Below are 19,730 nucleotides of genomic sequence, written 5' to 3' on the forward strand. Positions count from 1 at the left end.
TCACCCATTTATCCACCACCCATCCACACATCCAGCCATCCACCCACCCATAGCAGGGACTCAATTCAAAACAACGAAGCCTGGCCGAACATCTCTGACTACAAGTCTAGTCCAGCAATGCAGTGAAGCACAGGCTGGGATACAGTGCAGGGTGAGTGCAGTGAGAGGAGATGCAGGGGTGTGGAGCTCTGGCAGGAAGGGTGGGTGCTAAGCACACTGGTCTTCCAGGAAGCACAGAGAGGGTGATTGTCAGCGCAACGAACTCTCGTGAAGAAATAAATCTGAGATCCTCGAATAGCTGAGGTGATGGGAAACGGGCAGGGTGGCTGTCCCACCCCCAGCACCCTCCTGGTTTGGCTGATAAGCCTCTTACTATCCAATGAGAAGCAGCGCACACCTCTCTGGGTCAACACTGCTTCCAGGAGGGAAAAAAAATATTTAAAAGCTAGTTGGAAATGACTGCCTGCTGTGCTGTCTGCTTAATTAGCAGGAAAGCAATTTCAGTCACAGAGCAGTGTCCTGGGCAGGGACAAGGTTCCTGACACAGGGGGTTGGCAACATGGCCTTTGCTGTGGAGGAGACACAGGCCAACCAGGCCCACCCACTCCACCCGAGGGGCTCAGGGCAAGAAGAGCACAGAGGAGACCACCTACCCCATGTCCGAAGTTCAGAAGCTATAAAGCAAGCTAACAAAGCAGGACCTACAGTGTGTTTACCCTCTTAATGTGGCAGATGCATCTTCGTGACGACCAGAAGGCCATGTGCAAGCTGAAAGCACCTGAACGCCGCAGAGTAGAGTCCTGGGCTGGAAGGTGGGGATCACACAGGGGTACCAGGCCCCACCAGCTCCCCGTCCCATGTGGTTGCCAGGAGATTTCATTCCCTTCCATGTGGTCAACCACCTCAGGGGCTGGGGACCGCATTCTGACTCCAGGCCCCTGGAGCCCCCTTCGAGCACCTCCAGCAGGTGACAGATGTGTAGGCAGAGCCCTCCCAAAGCAGCAAACCTTCCCCCACAGCCCTCACCCCTGTCTCTAGGCTGGGTCACCTCTCGGCCCCACAGGGATGGCCTGACAGTTATCCTGACCACAGAGCCACACAGCTCTGGCCTCACTCTCCTGGCATGGCCACTCTCCAAAGCCTGTGCCCTCACTTCTCTGGTTTCCGGTGCCAAAGCCCTGAGCTCTGCACTCTGCCTGGGCCCACAGGGCACAGCTTCCCCTCTCCAGTCTCCCATGCCCTCCCCTCTCTGCTCATGCTCTGGCCCTGAGTTTGGATGAGACCCTGGAGGAGAGAGACAGGTGTTCTGAAGTGGGAGCAAACAAAGCCACCCCCACCTACAAGACCAGAAGCTCCCTCCTGGCCCCACCTCGAGGGAGGGGGCCTGCCACATGCCCAGCAGAGCAGGGGGAAGACCCACCTCTAAGGTGTCTGAAGGCCAGGCAAATCTCCACAGGCTCCCACTGCAAAGAAGCAGCCGAATGGAGGGGTTTGCTGGAGGGCTGCTGCTTTGGAGAACCAAGAAGAATGGTCTGTAATGAGCATATTCAGAGCCATATGCAAATCAGGGTGCTTGAAAACAGTTTGTTCTCTTAAATAATTTAATCACCTCCACCTCCAAACTCTTCTGAGCAGCAAGTGTTTGCTTAGCAGGCGGTGGCGGGCAGGCCAGGGCACCTGTGGCCAGAAGCCCGGGCCGCCCTCTGAGATGGGGGACTTGGCCTCTCCTCATCAGCCCTGAGGCTCCTGGGGTTACAGAGATGGGGAGGCCAGGAACCTGTGCTGGGGGCCCGGGGGACAGCCTGGAGGCCACAAGCGAGAACTTTAAGAGAGTGTATGAGACAGGAACATTCTCGAAACACAAAGCCCACACCAGTGCTTCTGAACTACTCCGGAGACAGCTCTTCCCCACAGCTGGACTTGTCCACCCGGCTATCTCACACCCGTCCCTGCAGGGCTCCCATCAGGGGCCTGGGCGGGGCTGCAATGGGACACTGGCCTGGCCAGGATTCCCCAGCATCAGATCTGCAGCTCGGAAAGCAGCCATGGGCCCTTTTAAGGACAGAAATCTGGCCGGGAGGGCTTTATCCCTAAGGGGTGACAGGCATGAAAGTAATCACGGAGTGATTTTCATAGACACAACATCCAACACAAAGCAGCCAGCAGCAGAATGTTGTGCCCATTTCTCTTTCTCACAAGGCGTGGGGGAGCCTGTCAAATCCCTCTGGCCCCAAATAGCCAGGAACAGAAATGTGAGGAGGAGGAGCTTCAGTGACCAGGCTTGTCCTGTCTGACCCCAAGAGATGCGTGTCCTTAGGCTCTGCCCCACCTGTGACCTCAGGGAGACCAGGTCGTCCTCAGGGCCCCTGCAGCAGCCCAAGTAGTCCTATGGTTCCGCCCACCCTATGAGTGCCCATCCCCAGGGCGAGCCTGAGGGCTGCTCTCTCCGCTCCAGGTGCCTCCACAGGGTGACAGCTGATTGTCCAAACACAAATACAAACAGTGCTCTATCTAGATCCTTCCTGCACCAAATTCGTACTGACTTCAGGACCAGGGTCTCTGGAATCCAATCGACACTCAAGTCAGGGCTCTGACGCTTACCACCAATGGGCGTGGAGAGGACACACCACTTTGGGGCACTGTTTCCTTATCTGTGAAGTGCCTACCTGGCACCCTACAGAGAATCAATGCAGGGAGAGAAAGCAAGGGGTCCACGAGAGGAGAGTCAAATTTCTTCTGCCGACACCATCAGAGTGGCTGCAGGGCTGGCCCAGAGGTGCCCTGTCCTCACCAGGGCCCATCCTGGGGCCAGAGGGGGCAGGGTGCGAAAGGCCTCAAAGGCTGGGTTAGATGGACCCAGGGGAGAACTCAGGCAGGTGCTGGGGTGGGAGAGAGGATTCCAGATATGAGTAGACACGGGAGCAAGTGCAGAGGTGGGAAGGTGCGTATGAGCTGGCTGGGCCCTGGTTCTGCTCAGAAACAAGGGAACCAGCGGACACGATGGACACCTGGTCCAAGAAGAAACACGAGCAGCCGACACAGGCGAGAAAGGCCTGGCCGCCCCGCGCCAGGACCAGAGAATGCGCACCAAAGGCTGCATTCTGTGCACTGACACAGATTTTTAGGGGAAATAAAAGCTATTGCTGGCAAGAGTCATGAGAAATGGCTATTTTCATACACAGCGGATTAGTGTCTAAAAGCTGTAACACTGATGGGGGGCAATCTTGTAATAAGTAGCAAAAGGCCTTCAAAAGCAGACAGGCGAGCCGGCGATCCCGCCTGCAGACCGTCAGCAGTGTGGCGGGCTTGGGCCAGCCCTGCGGAGCCCGCAGCTGCCTCGTCTCACAGCAGAGGGGCGCCCGGCACGAAAGACAGCAACGGGACACCAAGGAGGGCTGGGCCCCACGCCCACGCCTTCAGCTTGTCTCACTTTTATAAAGCAGCGCAGCCGACCCTGAGCAGCGTGGTGTGAGCTGTGTGGGTCCGCGCACACACAGCCTTTTCTCATCTTGTAAACAGGCGATGCAAACTCACAGTATCAATAAGAACAGTACAGCACCACAACTGTATGCTCTCTTCCTGATGATTTTTTTTTTAAAATATATCTTTATTGATTTCAGAGAGAGGAAAGGAGAGGGAGAGAGAGAGATACAAACATCAATGATGAGAGAGTCATTGACTGGCTGCCTCCTGCACGCCCCCGACTGGGGGTTGAGCTCGCAACCCGGGCATGTGCCCTGACTGGGAATCGAACCCCGACTGTCTGGATCCTAGGTCGACGCTCAACCGCTGAGCCACACCTGGCCGGGCCCTGATGATTTTCTTAATAACATTTTCTTTTCTCTAGGTTACTTTACTGCGAGAAGACAGTATGTAATACATATAACATACAAAATGTGTTAATTGACTGTTTATGTTATTGGTAAGACTCATGGTCAACAGTAGGCTCATGGTCAACAGTAGGCTATTAGTAGCTAAATTGTGGAGGAGTCAAAAGTTATATTTATATCTTTATATATACAGACTTCCAACTGTGCAGAGGTTGGTGCCCCTAAACCCTGTTGTTCAAGGGTTGACTGTACATAGAAAATAACCTAGATAACCACAAACCCATCTGTTAGTCGTTAACATCTCTGGATGATGGAATTATTGCTGATGCTTAACTTCTTTGTATTTACCTATAATTGTTATTTTTAAATGAGTGTGAATTTTTAAAAATTTGTTGACAAGGTTTATCTGAACAGAGAGCCCACAGCCCACTTTTATTCTTATTGTTGTGACACTCTGCATTAAAAGTATACCATAATGCTAACCTGTGCCCCCCAAATCCATACAATGGAGCTCTGACTCCCCATTCCTCAGGCTGTCACTATCCTTAATTGAAGAGAGGGCCTTTGAAGAGGTGATAGAGTTGAAATGTGTGGCTAGGCTGGGCCCTGATCCAATGATTGGTGCCAGCACAGCAGACGGCTGAGCCAGGGGTCAAAGTAGACCCAGGAACTTCTGGGCACCCTGCACCTGAGCCTGGGAGCCCTGTGGCCCTTCCTGGAGCAGCAGCGTAACAACCAGGTTCAGTGGAGGCAAGGGGGAGCAGCAGGGCCCTCAATGACCATGTAAACCACCTTGAGGGGGGGGAGGTGACTGGCTCAAGGCAGACCCTGCGAGAGTGGCAGGTGAGGACACGTGGCTCCTGACTCAGCTCCCAGGGCCCAGCTTGAGGACCACAGATATTGGTGACGTGAACAGAATGACCTGCATATCAGTGACTCTAGCCCAGGTGTGTGCAGACCACTAACCTGGGGCCCGAAGGGCTGACCTGGTCCCGCCCCTGCAGCCTTGATCTCAGTTCCTGTAGCCCTCGCCTGCCGGGAGCTGGGGCCAGGAGAGGTCTGCCCTGGCAGGGATCCTGAGCATGGTCAGGTTGGCTGGGCGGGAAGATGACTCAGCTCACGGTGACAACCCGAACGCAATTATGCTGCAGCCTGGCTCAGAGGGATGACAGGGGCGCTGACCGCCTAGACGTCGCTAATGGCGATCGATTTGTCCTGCCAATCTCAAGGCCTATATATAGCCTGCTTACAAAATCACTTGGAATCCAAATGGAAAGAGATCATTAGTCAAGCCACATGCCCTCGTGTGTGCACGTGTGTGCAGGAGCACAGGTGAGTCGTCCACGGCAGGTGCGAGAGAGAGGCCCCATGGCATGTCAAGTCAGCGGCACTGCGTGTGTCATCTCCCCTCTCCTCACAGGCACCAGCATGGTAAAGGGTGCTACCTCCCCCCATTTTACAGATGAGGAAGTGGGGGCTCAGGGTCCCACCCACTGGGAAGTGACTGAGCAGCCCCTCTTTGGGAGGTGAGGCAGCCTGGCCACTCCTGGCTCTGGAAGAGGGCCAAGGGGCCCAGATAGCCTTGGAGTGGTTCTTGATCGGATCCAGCACCCAGCTGGGGGCTCAGGAACTCAGGACCTATGAAAGCCCTTGCTCCCAGGAGCTTCAAAGTCTCCTTGGAGGGGAAGGTGGGCATCAGAAAAGACAAGGCAGCCCAGGCTAAGCCTCATGAGGGGCCCTTCCAACAGTCCCCAAACCTCTTCATGCAGCTGTCTCCATGGCTACCCCATCTGGGTCCCCTGAGCTCCCCACCATCCAGCCTCTAGGCTCCCCGCTCAGGCTGCACCATACCCATCCCCGCATCACCCAGCTCATCTCCTGATGACACTCAGAGTCCCCAGGGCCACAGCCGAGCCCAAGGGTGTCTGCAGGGCATCTTCATGGAAGAGGTGGGGCCAGGGCGAGGTGACCCTGTCTCTCCAGCCTAAGGCTGCTTCCCCAACGCAGCGCCTCTCAGCAGCCCACAGGCCCAGGTTCATGCCTCGCCACCTCCCACATAACATGCTGGTGGCGTGTCCTCAGCACCACGCACTATGTCCACCTGGCAAGAGGCACTGGGTGAGGCTGGTTGTGCCAACTCAGTGCCCACACACCTGGGTCTCTGCTTCTGTCTCTCCACAGGCTGGCAGCTTGCATAGGTTTTAACTAAAATCCAAAGTAAATGTTAGACAGTCCTTAGTGCTGACTAGGACCATTAAAATTAAAGTAAATGAAGATAAATCTCACAGAGTCTATGTCTGCGGAGGCCCTCAGGACAGCGGGAGTCAGTCCTGAGGCCCTGCTATCAGTGTAGGGGTTCATGGGAATCTGGGCCCTGAAGGACAGACTGCTCGAGGGAAACTGAGGCAGGGATGGCAGAGGGACCCCTGGGGAGGGACAGCCGTTGCCCACTAACACATCCTTCCCTCCCGTGGCTGCCGTGGGAAGTCCCAGGGTGACTCCACGCTGGGTCACTGCCTGCCATTGTCTCCGGGGCGTCCCGTCTGCCCCCAAGGCCCCTCAGCACTGCTCAGCTAAAGGGAGCAGCCACCTCTGCGAGCCTCTGGGCATAGTAGCCCCTTTGCCTGAAAACAATCGATCAGTTAACTGATGCAGCCATGACCCCGCTCTTCCCATGTGCTCCTCTAGAAAGAACACAAGCACTTCTAGGGAGAAATCAAATGGAAAGGCAAGCACAGCGCTGCTCGCATGAGGCTCAGTCTAGTGGGGAAAGCAGAAGACACAGCGTGTGTCCCGTGCTTGTGGGACGGTTCCGAGGAGAACGTGGTGCTGGCAGGGCTGGCCCGCTGCCTGGGGAAGGCCTGCAGCTGCAGCACGTGGGTCAGCAAGAGAACCTTCCGGGCTGGGTAGTCGGCAAGTGAGGCTGCCCTGGGCGGGACAGGGGAGGGAGAGAAGCCTTTTGGGGGGGGCAGGAGGGGCAGGGAGGCAGGGCATGCTCATAGAGACGGGAAGTCACTGGGGGTTTAAGCAGAAGAGTGACAGACAGCCTGATGCCCGGGGTAAGACGGTCACTCGGGCTGCCGATGGGAGGAGTGGGCAGTGATGCAGAGGGAGCGAGCAGGTGGAAGGCCTGAGCAGCGGCCCAAAAGAGGCACAAAGATGGAGGCGGGGCTGGGGAGCAGTGGGGCTGGGGGCTAGTCAGCCTTGGGCCCCGTGTGTGGCCATGCACACGTGTCCACAACCTCTCGCCTGACCATGGCCTCCGCCTGACCTTTGATGTCCACTCAGACCTGTCACCATCCAGCTAGGCCACCTCCTGTTGGGACCATCAGCAAGGGTGCTCCTGGACTCACCCTCTCCGACGGGTTCTGTGCTCCCTGCCTCGGTCTCCCTAGACGGACAGGATGCTGTGCTTCATAACATTTACCAAATGGAGGCAGCACCCTCCTTTCAACCACAGAGTGACTCACAACAGGTAATGACTGAGATGACTGTTTCCCAACAGGGCCATGAAGGCTCTGTAGGGGAGGAAACTGCCTGAGGGACAGTGAGGGATGGAGCTGGGACCTGGCCTTAGCTGCCTGGGCCTAGCCCCAGCCTGTCAGAACACACACCTTGGGGAGTCCCGGGAGTGGCTGAGAACGTGAGTTGTCAACAACAAAGTCTGCCGGTCAGGAGGGAAATGCCAGTGGTACCGTGAGGTCTTAGCGGACGCTTGACAATGAAACAGGTTTAAGGCTGTGATTCAAGAGCCAACAGGGGCTTTGGTCTCCCCAACACACAAGGGCCAGAGTAGGCCCAGGAGGCATCTTGGTGGCTGGGGCTGCCAGGCCTGAGGTTGGCCTCCCAGGAGAGTGAGGGTCTCTACACTCGCCCACCCAGCCACGACCTGTACAGGGAGGGGCCCCGGCAGGACGCCCACTCCCAGTTCTCTGGGTAGCTCTCTCTTTGGCTCACTTTTCTAATAAAAGCAAAAAACCAGAACATTGGTCTCTGGAGACCAGGAATCGGGCTGCAATTATTCATTCGTGTTGTGCCTTCCTTTCTTGTAAACATTTCCCCTCTTCACGAGCTAATAAATTTGCTTTTCCTAGAAACTGAGAAGAGGGCCCTTGGCCCAGGTTGTGTAGGGAGCGTGTGGTTCAGGGCTGGAAATCCCCAGCTGCTCCTGGGCCCGGGGAGCTGAGGGCTGGGGCACGTCTGGGAGGGAGGGGTGCAGGTGGCCATGGCATGGGTCATGCCCAGTGTAGACACTGCTTGGCTGTCAGTCCGACATGCCAGGGCACCCCCGTCCCCTTTATGGGCTATGGGATATCAGGAAAACCACTTTTCTGGCCCTGTGGCCCCGCAGAGTGAGCCCCAAACTCCAGAACCAGCAAAGGCCTGCCTGACCAGTCAGGACCAATGGCTCTGTCTCGTCTTCCACAACCGACAGCCTGTCTCCCAGCCCTGGTGCCTGGGCCTGTGTGGTGGTTCATAGGTGGAATGCCCTTTTCCCATTTCTGCCACTGAAATTCCACCCATGGCCTGAGCGATCCTCTCCTCCCACCAGGCGCTCTTAGAGGTCCTGGGGGTCAGTTAGCCACTGCATGGGCCAAGGACAGGAGGGAAGACAGTGCTGGGCACACTCAGCAGGACCACAAGGCTACTGGCCACTCACGAAGGCCAGGCCAGGCCGGTGGGACAACCGGGCGCACAGTGGGGCACAGCAGCCTGAGCCACACTGCTCGGTGGGGCCAGCGGGCTAAATGGGAACGTTCCACATGGCAGGGTTGAGCGGTCTGTCCTCTGTGACCCAGAGAGAGGCCATCCTAATTGCAAGGTGAAGACAGATGCCCGTTCCCCACGAGTTAGCATGGCTGTTTACAGAAAGGGGACGCATAACAACTCATTCAGGAAATGGGATCTTAATTACAAAATCGATCTCCCGGTTAGGAAAGCACAGCTGACCTCACAGCGCCCGCACCCGGCCTCCAGAGCAGCTTCCATCAGGGCCCGCCGCCCCATCCGTGTGTTTGTGCACAGGTGTGTGTGCATGTGTGTATGCACGGAAAGGTGTGTGTGCATGTGTGTATGCACGTGTGTTGTGAACAGGCACGTGTGTGCTGGTTTTAAGGGCTCAGTGTAGAACTGACTCCCAAGCCCACAAAAGTAATTATAAATTTTACTTGAGAACAACCATAAAGTACCTTCAGGGGAACCAAAAATGATTTTCAGGCCATAAAAGCAGAAGTCCATCATGTCTCTGAATTCATAGAAAATGGCCCTATGATCATTTTTTTTAACCACACATCTGATGTGCCTTAAGCCCTCCGCGGACCTCAACTCTGACTCAGCCCGACACCAGGTTCCGCGGCCGAGTCCCCCCTCTGAGCACTCCACCTCAATCCCTCCCCCCCTCTGAGCACTCCACCTCAATCCCTCCCCTTCCACGCCGCTGCCCTGGTCACTGTCAACATCCAGCCCACTGCCACCTCCTCTGGGGGTGCTCTCTTTCTGCCTCACGGTCGAAGCCACACACACTCACCTTGTCCAAGAGTTTCCTTTGCAGGTTCTGCAGGGAGTATCCTGATCATCTGTTTGCACACCTACGACTCTCGGACTGTGTGTTCCCCGGGGCACTACTGAGCAGAGTCTGGCAGGTGCCTGTGCTCAGTAAATGTCTGCTCGATGGATGATGGAGGGCTTTATTTTCCTTAAGCTTTCCCAAGAGAGCTGTTAAAATTCCTTGGATCTGGTTCCAAATAGGCCCCAGAGGAAACAGAGCATGCTGCTTTAGTCACTGTGTTCCCCCTGACCTGGCAGGTAAACATCTCCCAAAGGATGGGGTCAGTGAATGAATGACTTTCTCCTTGGTACTGAGTACTAAGTTGCCATCCTGGCCATGAGACTACTTGCATATCCACATGCCTTTGGTGAGACAAAGACCATGTCCAATCAGCTGGAGGGGAATCACAGGGACAGATTTACCCTCCTCTAGCACAAAAACCAAGCCAGAACAAACACAGACAGAATATATGACAGTGGTTTTCAGGACACTGGTCACTAGGTAACAAAGCACAGTGAGCCTGAGAGATGAGGGATAAATGAGGGGAGGCCTGTGATGACCCTGACTCACTGCTGTGGAAAAGTTTTGGGGCTATCACAGGGGGAATGGAGACCCCAGGGGGGCCCTCAAGACTCTGGGAGCTGAGGAGATGATGCTGGGAGTCCAGGGAGATGAAGGTGGCTAGAGTTTACAGGACAGAATACCAGAAGAAAGACAGGGAGACCATGGAGGTCAACACAGGGGTGGGGACATGTCATACATCTGTCCAAACCCATAGCGTGCGCGATGCCCAGAGCACACTCTAATGCACACTACAGGCTGCAGTGGCACTGCTGTGTCCACGTAGAGTCACTGATGACGACAACGTACCCCTCTGGTGAGGATGCTGTCAGTGGGGAAGGCTGGGTGTGGGGGGGGACATTGGGTATGGAGACGCTCTCTGTGCTTTGTTTTCTGCTCAGTTTTGCTGTGAACCTAAAACTGCTGTGTAAAATAGTCTGATTTTTAAAATGCAATCCTGAAAATACCCAACAACTCTAAGAGAAGGCAGCAAAAGAGGAAACTGGAACAAAAACCAGTTGGGACAGACAGAAATCAAGTAAAAGATCACAGACTTAAACATATTCATAATCACATTAAATGTTAACCAACTAGATGTAAGTGGCCCGAATAAAAGGCAGAGATTGTCAAGATAAAAACAAAACAAGAGCCAATCTATGTTGCTTACAAGAAACGCAGGTTAAAATGGAACATACGCAAACGGGCACATCAGGCCAGTAGTGCAGCCAAGCCGCGGTGTTCGTACCAGCGGCGCTGGTAGGAAGTTATGAGTGTCCCTCCACAACCACGAAGGGGGCAATTCCCCAAAAGGACCTCAGAGTTCTAAACATTTACGGGCCTATCAACAGAGCTTCAGCGTCTGTCAGTATAACCTGCTAGAGTGCCCACAGAAACAGAGAAACCCACAACTGTAGTCGGGCAAGTTGGGCCTCTCAATACCCCTCTCCCAGTGACTGACACAAGTACACAGAATGTCAGCCAGAGCACAAAGGACTTGAATGACACCGTCCAACAGCCTGACGTGATTAACTGTATCGGACATGCTACCTAAACCGCAGAACACACACACTTTCCCAGTGCACGTGAAATACTTACCAACGAAGACCATGTTCTCGACTGCGAGCCTAAGAGGATTCACGTCACCCAAGCATATGCTCTGACCGCAGTGACATGATATGAGCAATCAGTAACAGAAAGAGGTCTGGAAAATCCCCAAATATTTAGAAAGTGAGCAACCCCTTTCCAAATAACCCTCATGTCAAAGAAGAGAATAAATGGGAAATTAGAATTTATTTTGAACTGAGTGAAAATGCAATCACAGGATATCAATACTGGTGAGAGGCCAACAGCAGCGCTTACCAGAAACTTTACAGCACTAAACTATTAGGGGGAAAAGGAAAATCTCGAATTCATGATTTTAGCTTCCACTCTAAAAAATTATGATGAGAAGGACAAATTAAATCCAAAGTAAGAAAGAGAAAGGAAATAATAAACAGCCAGGTGGAAATCAATGAAACAGAAAACAAAAAATCAATAGGGAAAAATCAATGAAACCAAAAGCTTGTTCTTTGAGAAGCTCCATAGAATTAGCAACCCCCTGGCCACACTGATCAGGAGAAAAGAGAGAAAACACGAAGGATCAGTATCAGGAAAGAGCGGAGCTGTCACTGCAGATCCTATACACTATGGAAAAGGAAATGGGAATATTGTGAAAAAGATGACTCCAATAAATTCAACAATTTAGGTGAAATGGATAGATTCCTTGAGAGACACACCAGCAAGTCTCACTAAATAAGAGATACTCAGAATATTCATTATCTAGTAAAGAAATTGAATTGTAGTCAACATCCTTCTCACCAAAAAATTTCAGGCCTAGATTATCTCACTAGTAAATTCTACCAAACATGCAAGAAAGAAGTAATACTGATTCTACAGAAAATCACTTCCCAAGTCATTCTGTGAGTCAGTCCAGCATTACCCTAATGCCTACGCAGAGAGGTGTGCTACGAAACAACTACAGGCAAGTTTCCCTTACAAACATAGATGAAAAAATTCTAACAAAATTTTATTAGGAAGCTGAATCCAACATATACAAAAAGGATAGTATATTGTTACCACCTGGAGTTTATCCCAGGAATGCAAAGTTGGCTTAGCATTTGAAAATCAGTCAATGTAATTCACCATATTAAGAAATTTATAAAGAAAAAAACAAACGTGATCATGTCAACAGATGTAGAAAATCATTTGGCACAACGCAACACTCGCTCCCGATAAAAACTCCCAGCGAACTAGGCCTAGAAGAGAAGATGCTCAGCTTGCCAATGGGCCCGAGAACCTGTGAAGGTCACATTTAACGGTAAAGCCCCAGTGCTTTCCTTCAACCCCAGAGGTGTTGAAATGAGCCGCTCTCCCCACTTCCCTTCCACGTGGCACTGGGATGAATGAATAAAATGGATCCAGATTGGAAAAGAAGAAAAACTGTCTTTATTCTCAGGTGACATCACTGACTAGAAAACCCAAGGAATCTATAAAAACAGCTCCTAGAACTAATAAATAAGTGGGCTTAAAAAGGTTTCAGGATATAAAATGAACATACACAAATCAGCTATATTTCTACACAGAGGTGGGCAAAAGTAGGTTTGCAGCTGTTTCTATGGGAAAAACCTGCAGGTTGCGATGATTACAGCAGCTTCACTAACTCCAAAAAGGTCACAGTCACCCTGCAGCTGCCGACCCACTTCACCCACCCCGTACACTAGCAACAACTGACTGGAAATTTAAAAATTTAAAGTAATACCATTTACAACAGCATAAAAATATGAAATATTTAGGGATAAATCTGACAGAAGTGTAAGACTAGCACATGGAAAACTATAAAGAAGACTTACACAAATGGACATGGGTAGGAAAATTCAATCAGATGTGTTTCTCCTCAGATCCATCTATATATTCAACATAATCCCACTGAAATCCAGGGGACGTGTGTGTGCGCGTGTGTGGAAAGTGACAAACTGACTAAGATTCACGTGGAAATACAGTACAAAGACCTAGCAAAGCACCATCTGACTTGAGCTTGTACAAAGCCCATAATCAAGACGGTGGTAACAGTTTCAAGACAGATAAATCAATCAATGAAACAGAAAAAAGCCTAGAAGACGACCTGCACACATATGGACAAATAATTTCAACAAATGTGCAAAGTCAAGAGAAGATAGTCTTTTCTTTTCTTTTCTTTTATTATATTTCGCCCCCTTTACCCTTTATCACCCCCCTTCTCTCTGGCAACCACCATCCTGCTGCCTGTATCTATGAGCTTCAGCTTTAGAGCCCTCATATGGGTAACCGCACGGTTCTTCGCTTCCCCTGACGTAGCACGGCACCCTCAGGGCCTATCCACGCTGTCACAACGGCAGAGCTGCATCCTCTCCTGCGGCTGCGTAGCCTGCCACCGTATATCCCACCACAGCTCCCTTACCCAGTCTCTATAAAGAACACTTCAGTCTTTTCAACAATTGGTGCTGGAAAAACCCAATATCCACATTCAACAATAAATTGTGTTCGATACTTTGTACCATATGAAAAATTAAGTCAAAATGAATCATAGGCTCAAATGTCAAATCTAAAACCATAAAACTGCTAGAGGAGGAAGACATGAGAAAAACCTGTGGCATCGGGTTAGGCCAAGTTTTCTTAGATATGAAATCTAAAGCACGCGCCGTGGAAGGAACAACTGGTAAACTAGATGTCAAAATTAAACACTTCTGCTCTTCCAAATACACACTTAAAGGAATGAAAAGACAAGGTATAGACAGGGAGAACAGCTATGCAAAACATAAATTCAATTAAGGGCTTTTATACACAATACATAAAGAATTCCCAAAAGTTAATGATATGAAAATAAACAACCTAGTAAAATAGCAGGCAAAATATTTGGATAGATACTTCACCAAAGCAGCTGCCTGGATGGCAAACACACACATCTAAGATGCTTAATTAACACCATTCATCGGCAGGGACATATATGTCCCAGTGACAGTGAGAAGCCACTCCTCAGAGCAGCTCGGGTGAAATGATGGGCCCTCCAGCATGGTGGCCACAGGCTCCCACTCACCACGCTGGGCCTGTCTGATGGGGCCACCACTTTGGAAGACAGCTGGCAGTCTGTTTAAAAACCCATACAAAGACTTTTACACAAACAGTTGTAGCTGCTTTGTTTTTAAAATCCCCAAACCAGATGCAGGCCAAAAGTGTGTCAACAAGTGAACGGATAAGGGATATTATGGTATATGCCTACAACAGAAGGCCACTCAGCAATAACAAGGAACAGACGATGTCTACACGCAGCAGAAACGAATCTCAAAACGATTATTCTGAATGCAAGAGGCGGGGCACAGAAGAAAGTGCAGACCGACCCACAGTGACAGGGAGCCGATGGGTGACTGGAGGGTGGGGAGGGGCAGAAAGGAGGCCAGATGAGGGCAGAAGGAAACTCGAGGTGACAATGGCTTCACCAGTGTACACATTTGTCCAAACTTATCTAATCGTACACTGTGTCAACAGACCTCAACAAAGCTGCTAAAAAAAATCTGGAGACTGAAATCAACAGGACCAGCCAATGTTCACTCTTACTTCCAGACCCAGGAACAGGAGCCTCGTCTGTGAAAAAGCTCCAAAGTGACAGGAGTGAGGACAGTCCCAGCCCAGGGAGCAGGTCGCCACTGCTCAGTCTGAGTTTGAGGAGGAAAAATTCAGTTCAGAAGTGATTTAGTTGCTTCAAGTCTGTGTTACAGCCCAGCAGGGGAGGGGAGGGGAGGGGAGGGGAGGGGAGGGGAGGGGAGGGGAGGGGAGGGGAGGGGAGGGGAGGGGAGGGGAGGGGAGGGGAGGGGAGGGGAGGGGAGGGGAGGGGAGGGGAGGGGAGGGGAGGGGGTTGTCTGGACCCCCCTCCAGGGGGACTCTGCAGTCCCCAGTGTCTCCCATCCTTATTGCAGCCTGAGCACAGGGCTGTGGGGCTGCTCTGAGAATGAGCACCTCGGCACACAGAGGCAGCTTCCTTCCTGCGGTCTCAATGCCCAGGACAGAAAGAGGCCTCCCCAAGAGCTCACGTCAGTGGGTCAAGGAAAAGACAGTGATGTATGTTTAGTTTTTTTCTAAATCTCTGTTGGGTTAGTAGCTAAAAGCTTTGTTGTCCAGTCAACCTCACTGCTTTTTAGGCTTTGAGCCTAACACTTGCCCACTTGTGGCTGGTTCCTGCCCGGGGCCACTGTGAGCCGCCAGCCCCGCGGGAAAGCTGCTCCACAGTGTGCCTGGGAGCAACCTGTGTGTGATTCCATGGCTGGGTCTCAAGGTCTGCCTGGCAGCATGGGGTGAGCACCCTGACACCACCTCTCTCCCAGGGCTATCATCAGCACCCAGTAAATTGGGGTGCAAACGAGTTCCAGAAGGCTCGGGGGTGGGAGGAGGACCTGCCACTGTGGGCACTCCCTTCACTCCTGAGGGGTCCTCCTTTGCTACCAACCTATTCCCAGGTCCAAAGAGGGTATTAGACATGGAGCCAAGCAGCCCAGTTCCAACCAGGACCTGGCCCTCCTCACTGTGTAGGCCTGACAAGCCACTGTCCCTCTGGAAAGTTATTTCTGCTGAGAATTGTGGCAGTAATGATAATGTGGGCCCAGGCCTGTCACCCAGATCATAGATGACTGTGCCCCTCACAGAGCCTAGCGTGGGGCAGGGCAGCCCCTCCACTGACACCCTGCCCTCCCCTCCCCTCCACTCCTCCCACTTGGCCTCACACCCAGAGTGGCCACCATGTGCCGGTGTGTGCCGAAGGAGGGCGGGGCGGTGGGTTAATTTAAAATTTAACTTGCTCTCTTTTCCCAGGGAAAAGGAGTGGGAACAGATTCCTAAAAATAGCTTGCCCTGTCAAAACCGTTAACCATCTGGCAGGGTGAAGACCGGCTGCCCAGGGAGCAGGGAGAGTCCCAGCTCAGGACCTTCCCTCTGCCAACACCCACTGGGCCCACAGACCAGCGGGCAGTCCACAGTCCTGGGGCCAAGATCGCCCCTCAGGCGATGCCATCACTACCTGGCAGGGGTACTCCCTGACAACCACCACTGTCAAGTAATGGTAAGGCTCCCCCAGGCCTGCCTGGCCTCCCCAACAAGTGCTTTACACAAACTCTCCCTCCCTGCCCCTCCTAGACTGTGGCTCAGAGGGGGTGAGGGCCCCTCCCAGGGCAGCCAGCTGCCCTGAGGCTGAGCAGCCAAAATCCCAGCCCGTCGGAGAGGACAGTGGCCATTGGTGCTGACGCCTCCCATGCTCAGGGTCCCGGGAGCCTGTGGAAATACTAATCCAGCCCCCCTCCCACAGGTCCTGGAACGGTCACCCACATGCAGTGCTGGTGACTGTGGGTGCTTCATCTGTGCCTGTGCCGGGCCTGGGCTCATCCTCACCCGCCTTCCTTTCCAGGGAAAGAGCAAACCGGCAGAGAGGTGGGTGGGGTGAGAGGGGAGGAGACACAGGGCCATTTCACACCACTGATCCTGAGAGGAGAGAGCTCATGGCCCACAGCCTACGCTCACCTGTGCCCCATGCTCATCTGTGCCCAACGCAAGGTCAGCCCATCCTGTGTCTGAGCAGATTAACCCACAAAGTGCACCCAGGCTGCCTGCTTTCCTGGGGCTTCCAGGTGTGCTGGTCCCAGGCTCTGCCAGGGCAGACTCAGATCTGGGCCAAGCTAGAGGCCTGTCACCGACCCACTGGAGGTCAGACCAGAGGGCTTTGGAAGAAAGTCCAAATGAAGAGCACCTGGCTTTATTTAAAAGGACCAAACACATCACACCTGATCCTCTGAGATGAGATACTTTCTATACACTAACATGCACATCAGCCACGGGAGCTACAAACACGGTGAGGCTAAGACCAGCATGCATGCCCATCTCAGCATAAAATTACAAAAACACACCGGAAATATTAAGTCTGGAGCTCGTCAGGGGCTTGCAGGGCTCGCTTATGTACTGGCTCCCCGCATCTGCTGCTCTCTCCTCCCAGCAGCCCTGGGCGCGGCATGCCTTTGGGGCTTGTGCTGCCATGGGCAAGGCCACACAGTGTCCCCTGCCTGCCCCTCAGACTCACTGGGAGCCCAAGGAGGTGGCTGGAGCGAGGACACTGCCAGTGCACACAACCACGCCTATCACAGGGCCTAGATGGACCGACCTTCCCGTGCTTGCTTAGACTGGGCCTCATCACCCCCTAGGCTACTTAAACCTCAGCGGGGCTGAGCCACACTTTGAGTCAGGAAAGGCCACTTGCCTCGCTCAGGGTCCTACACTTCATGGCCACCATCTCATGTAACCTGAGAACATGCCTGCTGGGCAGGGTCCTGGTGCCCATGTGCAGTGGCCAGAGATGGGGGTGGGAGGGTGAGTGAGTGCGAAGCCACAGCTCCCCCAGCTGGCGGGGGCAGGTGGAGTTGGAGGTGAGAGCCCCTGGAGCCCAGGGCACCCAGACCGTCCTCTTCAGACCACCCTCGCGGCCTCACCCTGGCTGGGCGCAGCACCTGCTTCTGGCTGTTTGCTCACTAGTCTCTTGGGCTGGGATGAAAGGTAAACACACCTTTGACCCTGCCCCAGAGGGAGGGAGGTGGTGGCTAGTGGGGAGGTGAGCAAAACTGAGAGAATCCTGGTACGGAGAGGGGACAAAAAGGGGGCCTTGCTGAGGGAGCTCTCAGCTCGGGGCCCAGAACACTCATGTCATTAGTGGCCTTCAGTGGGACACCTGACACGGGCAATGTGATCAAGGAGGCTTAGCTGGCCACCTTCTCCACCCTCCCCAGGAGTCCCTCCCAGAAGCAGGCAGGCATTTGGTGGGGACCATCCTCCTCGGTAATGGGTTATTTGGGGCCTGGCCCTGCCAGGAACATTAGGGTGTGTTGCTGTCGAACGGGGACAGCAGGTGTTTGCGGGTGCATCTGTGGACAGTGCTCACAGTGCAATCTCTACATCGGGACACACGCGGGCAAGGACACCGGGAAATTGAATCTTGTTACTAATTAATGGCTTTAATGCCCGTGATTAGGCCTCAAACACAGGCTATTTTCCCAAAGATAAGTTTAGCCCTGTTTGAACCAGGAACCCAAGGGCTCTGCTCTCTGGAGTCCTAGAGCTCAGCTCTGCTAATCAAATTCAAAGGTCCTGAATCGACTGCCTTGATGCCACAAACTGTGACCTGAGAATCAATGACACCAGGAGGGCTGCTCTGCTCTCCAGCAGAGGTGCCATGGTGGGAGGAGCAGGGGAGCAGGGGTGGAGTGCACAGACCAGAGCCAGCATTCAGGGAGCCCTAGTCTCTGCCCCAAGGCGCAAGGTCCTGGGAGCTCCCAAAGGGCTGGGTACAGGGCAGGGTTTCTGGAAAAACAGTGTTCAGAGAGGCAGCATGAGGATGGGAGGGGCCTGGGGCACAGGGCCTGGAGACCTTGACTCAGTCCTGCTTGAGGGGTTCCCGACCAAGCACAGGCAGTTTGTCCTGCTAGACGAGTCTGAAAGGAGACGGGAATATTGAGAACTCCGCCTTCAGGGCAGCAGGGGCTCTGTGGTCCTATGCTGGAACCCTTGGTGCGCACTTTCCCAGCACCCTCTCCTTCCTCCACATGGCCCCAGAAGCACATCCCAAGGCAGGGCCTCTGCATGCTGGGGGTGTCACCAACTGGTCCTCCCCACCTCTGCTTTTCCTCACTGTGTGTGGCTCCTGTGGATGGGCTTCCCTCATGTCCTGTCTGCCCCTGCCCACTGGAAGTGAGCTCCAGGAGCTAGAGGCTCGATTGGGAAACCCACCTGGCCCCAGCACCGCACACAGCAATCTGCACTGCGACGCCGTCACCTCCAGCCTCTCCTGCTCACCCTGCCCCCTCCAGCTTTTGCCAGCACAGCTGTCATGGGCCACTCACTGCCCAGGGAGGCCCCAAACTATAGCACAAGTCAGGCAGGGTCCCCCAAGGTTGCTGTCAATAGACAGGTGTGGCAGGAAAAGAGGGTCTCGGGACAAGTGGGACACTCTCACCACATTGGGACCTCTGGCCTCGACTGTGCTGAGGGCAGTGCACACCCACAAGGCTCAGCTGATGTGCAGCATCCCCAGGGACATACGCAGGGACCCCGGTGTGAACCTGCCCGAGGCCAGGTGCTCCCAGGAGCAAGACGGTGGCCTGGCCATCCTCCAGCCTGTTCCTGGCATGGGACCTGGTGTCTCCCCACGCCCTGCAGACCACGCTTTCCCCCGTTCTGTTAGGGCCGGGGCCGGCATAAACTGAGGAGGCACCACCAGGTAGACGCTGCCTGGGCCTGGGAGCTCTTGGTGGCTCAGCCTCAGAGGGTCTGGTGGGAGCTCGTTGTACTGAGGTGGGCTCTTTACACCCAGGGAGTGAAGTGGTCTGGCCCAGGCCCTCACAGGCCTTGGTGGAACAAGGACGGGGACCCATGTGCCCTGGCTCCAACACAGATCCTGTTCTTTGCAAGGTTTGTGTCCCTCCCATGACCCTGTCCATGCATTGTAGCAGGAGAAAGGCTACCACTGAGAAGTCAGGAGAGCCAGGCTGCCACCCTGTGTCTGCAGAGACCTCTCTGTGGGCCCTTCCGCAAGACACCATGATTTTCTTGGACACAGAGATCTTATAACACTGCCTGGAAGATGGAGAAGTTGGCCAGACAATGCCCAGGCCCCCCAGCTTGAGCATCCGGTGTGTCCCTGGTTCAAACATAGCTTACCCCTGGGCCTCACAAGGCTCAATTTCCAGACA

At 53.6% G+C, this 19,730-nt stretch overlaps 1 protein-coding gene across 4 annotated transcripts in view; it reads right to left on the reverse strand.

Moving 5' to 3' along the window:
* Positions 1–19,730, reverse strand: part of TRAPPC9 (trafficking protein particle complex subunit 9) — a 300,485-nt gene that overhangs the window by 13,175 nt on the left and 267,580 nt on the right. The window lies entirely within an intron of this gene.

This window comes from Miniopterus schreibersii (assembly GCF_964146895.1).
Source record: "Miniopterus schreibersii genome assembly, chromosome: 17".
Classification (NCBI taxonomy): Eukaryota; Metazoa; Chordata; class Mammalia; order Chiroptera; family Miniopteridae; genus Miniopterus; species Miniopterus schreibersii.